The 13132-nt window shown below is 41.7% G+C and overlaps 1 protein-coding gene across 1 annotated transcript in view; it reads left to right on the forward strand.

The window, feature by feature from the left end:
• LOC145397006 (uncharacterized) overlaps positions 1 to 13132 on the forward strand; it is a 109716-nt gene that overhangs the window by 45951 nt on the left and 50633 nt on the right. The gene's annotated exons all lie outside the window — the stretch shown is intronic.

The raw sequence follows: 13132 nt of genomic DNA on the forward strand, positions 1-13132 counted from the left end.
GAAGTTCAAAAGAAGAAAGACTAGAATATTCATGCAGTCAGGCCCATAACCAATACACACACACACACACACACACACACACACACACACACGTTACTGTGGAACAGTACTCCAAATATTGACGAATAACGCCTTGTACAAAAACAGCAACTGAATAAGGGAAAAGAATGCACAGACTTGGCACCGCTCGCCCTTTTGCGAAGGTGCTGTCATTATTAGATATATGACTCTTCTAAGATAGGTCAGAAGAGATGAGATGAAGGACAGTAAGAGAATATGAAGATAAGTATGTTGTTGAAGGTATGGGATTGTCATGTGGAAGATAATTGCAAAGTTGAGAGATGAGGAAAGAGAATTTTTGAGGCATTAAAACTAATGGGGTCCCCTCTGCCCCAGTAAGAAAGACGAGTAAGAGGCTAACCAGAAATATCGTAAAGTCGAACGAAAAACTGCGATATTCACTGTCGGGTCAGTAAAATCCCCAGGAGAGAGGCTTCGATGTCCCCTTGCCACTGCAGGTCTTAAATATATGACATCACCATATACTTTAACGCTTCCTTATGTGTTCTCACATCCTGACCTATTGCAAAGGCACTGGCAAGATGGCATCGTGGCCTCGCTCTCAGATGTGTTTGACTGACTTAATGATATACTGCGAATTGCGATTTTGCATATATTTCTTAGCATATTTGGCCACGCTTGTTAATATTCACTTCTTCAGCCCGTTCAGTATGTTAATATGTCAGAGTCCAAAAAGGAATTATCAGTTGTCGCCTTTCATCTTTAGTCTACATCGAGATCTCGCACTTCTGTTTATATAACTAAGCTGCTTCCCCCAAAGAAAGGGAGGTAGCCGAGACAAGATGACACACTCCCAACTGACTCATCCACACACACACACATTCATTCGCATCTTAGCCCCAAGGGGAGAAGGGACAGATCCTCACCGCACCACACCGCACGAGGGTCAACTGCGCAGTGCAATCAGCGACATCCGCAACAGGGCCCTAGAACAGAGCTGGTTTACCCCTGCCACATCATAATGGACCCATCGCCTTACCTGCACCTGACCTGGTCAGCTGATCAGACCAAATGAGGGAGAATATCCCCTCAGGGCTGCGCCATTTATTCATTCATAATTTATCTCCAGTCATTCCTATGACGTGCAGCCAGTCTTCCTTGCCCAACAGACATCCCTTTCACATCCAACACTCTCTTCACGCTGTCCATCCATCCTACTCGTGGTCTTCCTCTCAGCCTTACACCTCTCACATCCGATCCAGTTATCTTTTTCACCAATTGCTCATTATCCATTTTCTCCATATGCCCAAACCATCGCAACACCCTCTGCTCAACTCGATCAGCCATCTTCCACACAACTCCAATTCTCCTTCGCACTTCATCATTTCTCACTCGAACCATGTGCGTCACTCCACACATACTCCTCAGATGCCTCATCTCCATAACATTCAAACTTTTCCTCTCTGCTACACCCATACTCCACGTTTCAGCCCCATATAACGCAGTCGGTACCACAGCACCCTCATACAGCCTTCTTTTTCCATCCATTCTAAGCGAACATCAAAACACTTTTTCATTCCTCCCAGCACCTTTCCTATTTCATTCATTCTAAACTTCACTTCAGCATCTATTCTTCCATCCACAGCAACAAGTGGATCTAAATACTTAAAACACTCTACCTCCTCAAACAACTCACCATTCAAAACTGTATTCATCCTGCTGCCATCTACCAATTTCGCACACTTCATCACTTTGCTCTTATTCTCGTTTATTCTCAATTTCCTCTTTTCACACTGTTACATAGCCTGATTTCATCATCCTTTGTATAATTCTAAAGTACAGTATGCTGCATGTTTGATCACGATTCGCCTCGTGGCTTGCATAGTGACCAGGCTTGCGTCTTCTACCTCACTCCCCCCTTCTCCCCTTATAGTAGAGTAAGTCGTTCTTTCTGTTGTTCAGAGCAGGACTGTCAACTCTTCCTCCCCTGTGCCTTCATTTCCGCGTCATTCTTGCAAGTTGAATCAAGCTCTGCTGGCCCCTATATAATGAGCTCAGCCTCTGCATTTATTGCCACTTAGATCTACTCCTCATTTCGTTCACATCTCTGTCCTCCCCTGTATAGTGTATTATTATTGTGAGTGCTTCAGGAAGTCTCCAGCCATCTGGCTGCTGTATAATTTGAGTATAAGTGTTGTTACCATTTTTCTTGTACTGTGTGGCCTAGGGCGTTGATTCGTGGGCCTGGTAAAGTTTTTGTGATTCATATTGTCAGCCAGAGTTAGTAATATTTTGTATACGTAATAATCTATCATGCATTAACTGAGCATTATCCGGTTGTCTCATTTTATCAGGGCTGACTTAGATAAATTTACTCTTGCTGATTTCACGTTGATAGAGGCTATTGCAGTTAACCATATATGTAACCTATTTTGCCATTACATTATCCTTATGAGTCCTGAATGTTTAGTTGTTAGTTTGAGCATTAAACTTTAACTTGTAATTTTACCTTACTCTTTTGTTTTGAACCTGGAACTTTGCGGGACAGTAGTGATTTTAGTATTTTCACTGGAAGTGTTCATTATCTCTCTCTGTTCCGTAACATAAATTTGGCGACCTCTTATCAGGATATTCAGGATATTATCATAAGGATATTGCTTGATATTTTGTGACTGTGATTTATTCATGATGTCTACTATTACTACTCTTGATGATCAATCAATCAATCAATCAATCATTTCCTGTGGCACCCTCGGGGATGCATAGGGCCTCGATGAACTCACACCACCACATCCTATCTTCTGCTAACTCCTCAAGATCTCCCCAACACTCATCTCCAGCTTCCCGTCTCATTGTCCTCACCCACGTCTCTTTTGGCCTTCCTCTACCTCTCCTACCAAGTGCCACCCACCCTGGTGTACCTCGTACTATTCCCTGTCTCCTATACACATGTCCTAGCCACTTCCATCGTGAGAATCTAACATATTCATCGATCGGCTGCACTCCCGTTATTTCTCTAATTCTACTATTTGGTATCCTTTCCCACCACTTAACTCCTAATATTCTTCTAAGTGCTTTATTTTCAAACACCAAGAATTTATTTTCCATAGTCACTGTGCTGTACCAAGACTCGTGTCCATAAATTAAGATACTCCTAACCATTACCTTATAAAGTTTGATTTTTGTATGCACAGAGAAATTGTTATTATTTCAAATATTTTTAAGCATTCCCATTGCCTGATTAGCCTTCTTTAACCTTTCCTCGAATTCAAAGTTCAAAGAACCATCCTTGGCTAAATAAGTACCTAAATATTTAAACCTATCAACTTGCTTTACAACCATACCTCCAATTACACATTCCTGCGCATTTTCCATATTCATATTGATTATTTCAGTTTTTCCACAATTAATAACCAAACCCACCTTGCGACCTTCACTCACCAAACAGTCCAACACTCTCTGCATCTCTTCTGGCCCATCACAAATCAAAACTATGTCATCTGCATAATCTAAATCCAAAAGTTTCCTATTCTCTCCCCAAAGTATACCTGCACCGGTTTCTGTTCCAACGCGTTTCATAATGTAAATAATGACCAATATAAATAGTAAAGGCGATAGAACACCACCTTGAATTACTCCGGACTTGACTTCAAACGAATCACTCAGACAACCATCAACCATCACTTTACAAAATGTGTCCTCATGCATGTTCATAATGACCCTCACAAACTCCTCTGGTATTCCATAATGTCTCATGATCTTCCCCATAGTCTCTCTCGAAACACTATCAAAAGCCTTTTCAAAATCAACAAAACAAAGACTTAACGGTACTCTCATTTCATTAACTTGCTTCATCAAATGCCTAACTATAAAGATCTGATCATTGCAACCACGTCCCTTTCTAAAACCAGCCTGTTCATCCCTCAGAATACCCCCAACCACCGGCTCCAACCTATTTAACAACACTCTACTGAAAACTTTCAAAGCTATCGGTGACAAAGAGATTCCCCTCCAATTACCACATTCACTCAGGTCTCCCTTCCTCGGAACTTTAACAATTACACCATTCTTCCAAACTGATGGTAGTAACCCCGTCACCCATATCTTATTGAATAGCTTGGTCAAGATCATTATTAATCTATCCCCCTCCACTTTAAACATTTCCGGAAATAAACCATCCTCCCCTGGTGCCTTATTATTCTTTAACTGTTTTACTGCTTTCTCCACTTCTGCAAGCCTCAACTCTCCTGTTTCTATATTTGAATCTTCCTGAGCAGACGGTATATCCTCTTCTGGTGGTATTGGTCTATTAAGAACTGTCTCAAAATGCTCTTTCCATCTGTTTTTAATATCTCCATCTTTGGTCAATAAATTTCCTTCCCTGTCTCTAACTGGTATTTCCTTGCGTTTACCTGCATTACCACTCAGTTCTCTGATCGATTCATATGCTATTCTTTGACTCTGTCCATCATTTTTGTTTATTAAGATTTCAGTCTCTGCAACCTTTTCATCCACACATCTTCTTTTATCTCTCCTAGCTAACCTTCTTACTTCTGAATTCAAACTCCAGTACGCAGCTCTTGCTAATTCAATCTCTCGTTCATCAACGCATTGCATCTCACGCCTCAATTTAGCCTCACCTCTCTTTTTTATCATATCCCACGTTTCCTCTGATATCCATTTCTTTCTCCTGAATCTATGTCTCCTTCCAATCGTACATTCAGCAGTCTCATGCAAAACTTTGTTCACATCCTCCCACATCTCATCTACACTTCTCTCCCCCTCTTCCAACGTTTCCAACACCAAAAACCTATTTCTGCATTCTAATCTGAATTCCTCCTTTTCTTCTCCTTCCCTTCTAAGCTTAACAATATTGTATCTACCAACACCAGATTTTTCCTTCTTCTGATTTTTAAGTTTAAACCTTATTTTTGCAATGCTGAGTTGATGGTCACTACCAATATCCGCTCCCCGTTTAACATGAACATCTAGCAGAGAACTTCTATGCCTCCTACTGATAGCGATGTGATCAATCTGATTTTTATATTTTCCACACGGCGACACCCAAGTTGTCTTGTGTATATTGCAATGCTGAAAGAGTGTGCCCCCGATGACTAAGTCATTTGCTAGACAGAAGCTTCCAAACCTCACTCCGTTTTCACTCATCCTACTACCAACTCCCATCTTACCCATACATGCCTCAAATCCCTCATTTGAACAGCCAATTACTGCATTAAAGTCTCCAACGCAGATCAAAACATCATGTCTAGGTACCCTTCCTACTCCTTCTTGCAACTTTTCATAAAATGTGTCTTTCCTTTCATCGAGTGCATCATTAGTAGGTGCATAACACACAAACAGACTGATGTTGCCATGATTTGATTTAAACCGTGTGTATAACAATCGCTCATCTATAGGATCCCACTCACATAAAGCCTTATTTGCCTTACAACCCAGCAACAATCCTACTCCCTGATAATGCATTCCGTCCTGTCGACCATATATCAATAAACGTATACCATCCTCCAAATCCAACTTATCGACTCCAGTTAATCTAGTTTCTGTCAGAGCACAAATTTCAAGTCCGTAATTTTGAAAAACCTTCACTAACTCATCGATTTTACCATCATGATTTAGCGTTCTCACATTCCAGTTACCAATTTTAATTGTATTTTTTGCATTGACAAAGGAATTAGATTGTAATTGAGGCAACCGTGAGATTCTTAGCACCCCCTGCCCATTTAAGGGCTGCACGGGACTGGGGGCCATTATTGTTCTTTCAGAGTCCATCAAGGTTTCTTTGGCTAACTTCCTGAACACCTCGCCATTGTGTTGCAGTCGCAGTAGGCAGCTAACTTCCCTGATTGCCCACACCCAAAAGACCCAGCTATGCTGTAGCCAGTCACTTGCTGGCATGCTTCCCAGCCATTTCACTCTTAAGAAGTTCCTCTGCCTGAGAAAGCAACCACCCCCCTGCTCCCGAGGGCTTTTGACAAAAAATCTTGATGAAGCCAAAGATTTTTTGTCAAATGTGCAAACAGTGTGTGATGTAGAAAAGAGAACAAAGAATGAACTTAAGCTTATTGCTCAACAATTGGGAATTGCTGTTCACTCTCATCATTCTAAAGATCAAATTGTTGGCATGATTAATAAAAGCTTGTTTAATGTAACTCCTCCAGATGAGCAAACGCAGATTGAAATGGCTAAGTTACAGCTAGCCCTGCAGGAGGCTCGTGCTAAGAAGGCTGAGTTTCAGGCACAAGTTGAACTTGCTAGGATTCAGGCAGACCATGAGTATCGCATGAAACAAGGTGGAACTGGATCATCTAGCTCTGATGATTTTGATGGGGCTAAAAATGTTAAACTTGTCCCTCCTTTTAATGAATCTGATTTAACAAAGTATTTTCAGTTGTTTGAGAGGGTAGCTACAGGTTTTAATTGGCCCAAACAGTATTGGCCAGTACTCCTTCAGACTGTTCTCACCGGTAAAGCTCAAGTAACTTATGCATCTTTGCCTCAGGATCAATCTGATAATTATGATGTAGTTAAGAGCTTGATTCTTAAGGCCTATGAGCTTGTTCCTGAAGCCTATAGAGTAAAATTTAGGACAACTTGTAAGCAAGATAAGGAACCCCATGTTGAGTATGCAAAAATCAAAGAAGATCTGTTAGAGCAGTGGTTAAATTCTAAGAAAGTAAATTCTGATTTTGATAAATTTAAGCAGATGATTTTGCTGGAGGACTTCATAAGGTGTATTATAAAGATGTAAGCTTATATCTTGATGAGAAAAGAATAGATAATTTGTCTGATGCTGCAGTTTTAGCTGATAAATATGTTCTCACTCACAAGAGATATTCTAAAGAAAAAAGGAAAGCTGAGACTAAGTACGTTGCCTCTAGTCAGAGTACAGGTAACAGGAAAGAGAATAAAGATGATGTTTCTCAGGAAGTAAATACCAGCTCTACCTCTAGATTTCAGAAAAGTAAATGTACTTATTGTAGTAAGCTTGGTCATACTATGGAGAAATGTTTCAGGAGACAGCGTGATGTGAACAAAAAGGAGTCTTTAAATATTCAGTCAATTGGTCTAGTGTCCACCCTTGAGAGTTCCCAGAATTCTTTAACCGAGTTAACTGAACCTGCTTTGAGGGGTAAATTAAATTCTCATGATGAAGCTCCTCTTTTGAGCAGTGACGTGGGTGAGACTCTCAAGAGTTCATATGCTAATTTCCTGTCTGATGGTTTTGTCAGTCCTCTGGACAATAATGACAGGAAATCAATTAAAATATATCGTGATACAGGTGTTTGCCAATCCCTAATGCTGACCAGTGTTCTAGGCTCTAATGTTAATTCCTCTGATGAAACTGTAATCTTACAAGGTGTAGGGAATAATTATTTCTCTGTCCCTCTGTGCATAGTGAATTTAGAGTCTGGTTTTGTTAATGGTTCCGTTATGGTCAGGTTGGTTGAGACACTCCCAATGTCAGGTGTAACTTTCTTACTTGGAAATGATATTGGTGGAAGTCAAGTGTGTCCAGCTCCTCAGTTGTCTAGTGAACCAGTGACTGCGACCCAGGATTGTGATGTCTCTGATGTATTCTCTGCATGTGCTGTCACTAGGGCTAAGTCTAAGGTTACTGGTGACTTAGAGGATAATGATGATGATGATGTTATACTAGCTAACACTTTTCTTGCTAATTTGGACCACTCACAAGATGAGGCAGTATCCCGTAGTGTTGATAATTTGTCTCGTCAAGAGTTGGTTGAGTTGCAGGTTGCTGACCCTGAGTTGAAAGGTCTAGCTAACTTTGCTTGCAGTGAGGAAGAGTCAGCTAGTGCTTCTACTTGTTATTATATAAAGTCAGGAGTACTTATGAGAAATTGGAGACCCCCAACAGCGTCAGCCGACTGTGAATGGGAGGTTGTACATCAAGTTGTCATCCCTCGTGTTTGTAGGCAGGATATCATTAGAGTGGCTCATGATTCCAGTTTGGCAGGACACCTTGGAGTAAGAAAGACTGTGGCACGCATTTTGAAACACTTCTACTGGCCAGGTATCTTCAGGGATGTTTCCTGGTATTGTAAGTCTTGTCACACCTGTCAAGTTGTGGGGAAGTGTAATCAGACAGAAAAGGTTGCACCTCTAGTTCCCATTCCTCCTTTTGAGGCGCCATTCACCCGTGTGTTGGTGGAGATTGTGGGCCCTCTTCCTAAGACTTCTTCAGGATTTTCTTATGTGTTGACCCTGATTGATATGGCTACTCGTTATCCTGAAGCCATTCCACTTAGAAATATCTCAGCAAAGAACGTGGGTAAGGAAATGCTAGGGTTCTTCACCAAGTTTGGTCTGCCCAAGGAGGTACAGTCAGACAGGGGAAGTAATTTCATGTCAAATGTTTTCAAGCAGTCTCTGAAAGAGTTGGGCATCACCCAGATCACGTCTTCAGCTTACCATCCCCAGACCCAAGGAGCGTTGGAGAGATATCATCAACACTCAAATCGATGCTCAGGAAATACTGTTTGGAACATCAGAAAGACTGGGATAAAGGTCTTCCATGCGTTGTATTTGCCGCAAGAGAATCTCCAAATGAATCACTGGGCTTCTCACCTTTTGAACTACTGTTTGGCCATGAAGTAAGAGGACCCCTTAAGCTACTCAAGGAATGCTGGCTGTCGGAGGAAGATGACGTCAACCTGCTGGAGTATGTGATGAAGTTCAAAGAACGGCTGTCCACTGCTTTACAGCCGGCGAGAGAGAATTTAGGAGCTGCTCAGGAGAAGATGAAGACTTGGTATGATAAGAAGTCCAGGTTCCGCCACTTTCAGCCAGGAGATCAGGTTTTGATTCTGCTACCGGTGCATGGGCGACCTCTTCAAGCCAAGTTTAGTGGTCCTTATTTTGTGGAAAAGAAACTCAGTAATGTCAACTATGTCATCGCCACACCAGATTGTAGAAAGAACAAGCAACTTTGTCACATCAACATGCTAAAGTTATATCACAGGCGGGACGAAAATAACCCAGTCTGCACTGTAGCTGTTCCACCCGAGTCTGCAAGTGAAGTTCTCCCATGCAGCATGAGCCTGGGTGATAGTTTGGGGAAGAATCCTGATATCATGAATGATCTCCAGACTAAGCTTTCTCATCTAGCTCCTGAGGAAAGGCAGGAGTTTTCGGCGTTACTGCAGGAGTACCCGCAAGTGTTCCGTGCCACTCCAGGAAGAACCACTGTGTTCATGCATGATGTCGATGTTGGAGATGCAAAGCCAATTAAAATGCCTTCTTACCGTGTGAACCCAGTGAAAGTTCCTCTCATCCAGAAGGAGCTTGGCTACCTGTTGGACCACAAGATGATTGAGCCCTGTCAGAGCGAGTGGAGTTCTCCTGTCACTCTAGTCCCTAAGCCAGGTGGGTCACAGCGGCTTTGCATCGACTACGGACGTGTTAATCAGATAACCAAAAAAAGACACTTACCCTCTCCCTCGTGTGGAACATTGCATAGACAAGATCAGAAAGGCTAGGTACATAAGTAAGTTTGATTTGTTAAAGGGATACTGGCAAGTGCCTATGACTGAACGTGCTAGGGAGATCTCATGTTTTGTAACACTAGGAAAGACTTTTGCATGTTCTGTAGTGCCATATGGTATGAAGAATGCAAGAGCCACTTGTCAGAAGCTCATGAACGTTGTAACAGAGGGTTTGGCAGGGTGTGTTGTTTATATTGATGATGTATTAATCTTCAGTGACAACTGGAAAGATCACCTAAGCCATGTCAGTAAATTTCTTGAGCGTTTGGTTCAGGGTAATCTTGTAGGTAATTTATCAAAGTGTGAGTTTGGTCAAGCTAAAGTTCAGTACCTTGGGTACGTAATTGGTGATGGACACGTTGCACCACCAGGAGCTAAGGTTCAGGTTATAAGTGATCTTCCCAGACCTAAAAGTAGGAAAGAGCTACAAAGATTTTTGGGAATGGTAGGTTATTACAGGAGATTTGTTCTTAACTTTTCAATTCTTGTATCACCACTTACAGACCTACTGAAAAAGGGAGTTAAATTTGTCTGGACCGATAACTGTGAATCCTCTTTCAGTAAACTTAAACCTATCCTATTAAGTCAGCCAGTGCTCGCTACTCCAAATTTTGCTAAGCCTTTGAAGATGGCTGTTGACGCAAGTGATACAGGAGCTGAGGCTGTTTTGCTGCAAGAGGATGATCAGGGTACTGAACACCCTGTATCTTATTACAGTAAGAAGTTCACTTCACCTCAAAAGAACTACTCAGCTATTGAGAAAGAGCTTTTGGCCTTGTTTTTGGGTTTACAGCATTTTTCATTTTATTTGTGTTCTGGTTTTGACCCCATAGTCATTTATACCGATCATAACCCACTGAAATTCCTTAGTAAGTTTAAAGATAAAAATCAGAGATTGACAAGATGGAGTCTACTTCTTCAGGAGTATTCATTAGACATACAACATGTCAAGGGGAAAGAAAATGTTATTGCAGATTGCTTATCTAGACTTTAGACAGATTGTTTTAGAGTAATAAGAAATTTCCTTTGTAAATTTCTTTTTCTTTGTGGGGAGGTGTTACATAGCCTGATTTCATCATCCTTTGTACAATTCTAATGTACAGTATGCTGCATGTTTGATCACGATTCGCCTCGTGGCTTGCATAGTGACCAGGCTTGCGTCTTCTACCTCACTCCCCCCTTCTCCCCTTATAGTAGAGTAAGTCGTTCTTTCTGTTGTTCAGAGCAGGACTGTCAACTCTTCCTCCCCTGTGCCTTCATTTCCGCGTCCTTCTTGCAAGTTGAATCAAGCTTGCCGGCCCCTATATAATGAGCTCAGCCTCTGCATTTATTGCCACTTAGATCTACTCCTCATTTTGTTCACATCTCTGTCCTCCCCTGTATAGTGTATTATTATTGTGAGTGCTTCAGGAAGTCTCCAGCCATCTGGCTGCTGTATAATTTGAGTATAAGTGTTGTTACCATTTTTCTTGTACTGTGTGGCCTAGGGCGTTGATTCGTGGGCCTGGTAAAGTTTTTGTGATTCATATTGTCAGCCAGAGTTAGTAATATTTTGTATACGTAATAATATTATATCTTGCATTAACTGAGCATTATCAGGTTGTCTCATTTCATCAGGGTTGACTTAGATATATTTACTCTTGCTGATTTCGTGTTGATAGAGGCTATTGCAGTTAACCATATATGTAACCTATTTTGCCATTACATTATCCTTATGAGTCCTGAATGTTTAGTTGTTAGTTTGAGCATTAAACTTTAACTTGTAATTTTACCCTACTCTTTTGTTTTGAACCTGGAACTTTGCGGGACAGTAGTGATTTTAGTATTCTCACTTGAAGTGTTCATTATCTCTCTCTGTTCCGTAACAACACACACTTCCAAACTCCTCTACCAACTGTCTCAATCTCTCCTCTGAATCAGCCATCAGTGCAGTATTATCCGCAAACAGCAGCTGATTCAGATTCCACTCTACCAGTAGCATTCACCATTCTCAGACCTCCACCTACCACTCTTGCATTTACCTCACAACATCAACCATATAAATATCAAACAACCAAGGCGACATCACACATACCTGCCGCAGCCCCACTCTCAGAGGAAACCAATCACTCACAGTAGTTCCCACTCTTACACACGCTCTACTATTTACATAAAAACTTGTCACTCCTTTTAGCAACATACCATTAAGTCCATACAATCTTAAAACGGTCCACAAAGCCTCCTTATCAATTCTTTCATACGCTTTCTCTAAATCCATGATCGCACAAAATACATCCTTACCTCTCGCTAAATACTTTTCACACACGTGTCTCACAGCAAACACCTGATCCATGCATCCCCTCCCTCTCCTAAACCCACCACACTGCTCATCATCACTATCCCTCCTAAAACCACCCTCTGTACCCTTTCTAACTCTCTTAATAAACACTCTACCATACACTTCACCTACAACATGCAACAGACTTATTCCCCTAAAGCTAGTACATTCATAATTGTCACTTTTACCTTAATACAACGGAACCTCACTTTCCCAGTCAATTTGGATCATACCTCTCACAAAACACACATTTAACAATCTTACTAACCACTCAACAATAGTAGCTCCACCACCTTTCAGGCATTCCACAGCACACCCATCCATACCTGCAGCTTTCCCTGTTTTCACCTCCATTACTGCTTTCTGCACTTTCTCCATCGTGATCAAAGAATCATTCAACTCTCTCAACACATTTATTCCTTGCACCCTTCCACCTGCCACAATCTCAGCCTCCCATTCCTCCTCTATATTAAACAATCTTTCAAAATACTCCAACCATCTCTTCCTTACTGCATCCATCTCAGTTAACATCCCTCCATCCTCTGCTTTTACTCGCTCTTCCTTCCCAGACTCTCTCTTTTGCACCCTTTTCACCTCCTTCCAAAACTTTTCTTATTGTGTTGAAAGTGTTCAGTCAACTGCCTACCCCACATCTCATATGCTGCCACATTACCATTACGCACAGCCCTTCCCGCCCTATTCCTCTTTTCCTTATACCTCTCATATGACACTTCATCCTTCCTCTGCAGCCACACTTCATATGCACGTCTCTTCTCAGCTACAGCCATACTTACTTCCACGCACCACCATTCACTTCCCCTTCTTACACCACCACCCACTCGTCTCACACCAAACACCTCTACCACATGCCCCACCACAGCACTCTGAAACAACTGCCATTCCTCCTCCACACTGCCATTCTCCTGATCTTTCACTGCATTCCACTCATCTTTCAATTTCTCCTGATACTCTATCATTTTCTCCCATTATCCAACTCACTTTCAAAACCTCCCCGCCACACCTACCTCTCCTAGCTCTCACCCATCTCTTACCTACTCTCAACTTTCCCTCCACCATGTAGTGGTCAGACGTACCTCCACCCTCCCCTCTCAGAACTCTCACATCCAGGAATCTTCCCATTACATTCCTTGACACAACCACATAGTCCATCAATGTTCTGTCAACAAACCTTTCACCATCCTGTCCCATCCATGTATACTTATATCTTTCTTCTCAAACAAGGTATTTACATTCACCATCTCTCGTTCAC

This window comes from Coenobita brevimanus, chromosome 40, assembly GCF_032717465.1.
Source record: "Coenobita brevimanus isolate Jiangsu-jjx chromosome 40, ASM3271746v2, whole genome shotgun sequence".
NCBI classification, from domain to species: domain Eukaryota; kingdom Metazoa; phylum Arthropoda; class Malacostraca; order Decapoda; family Coenobitidae; genus Coenobita; species Coenobita brevimanus.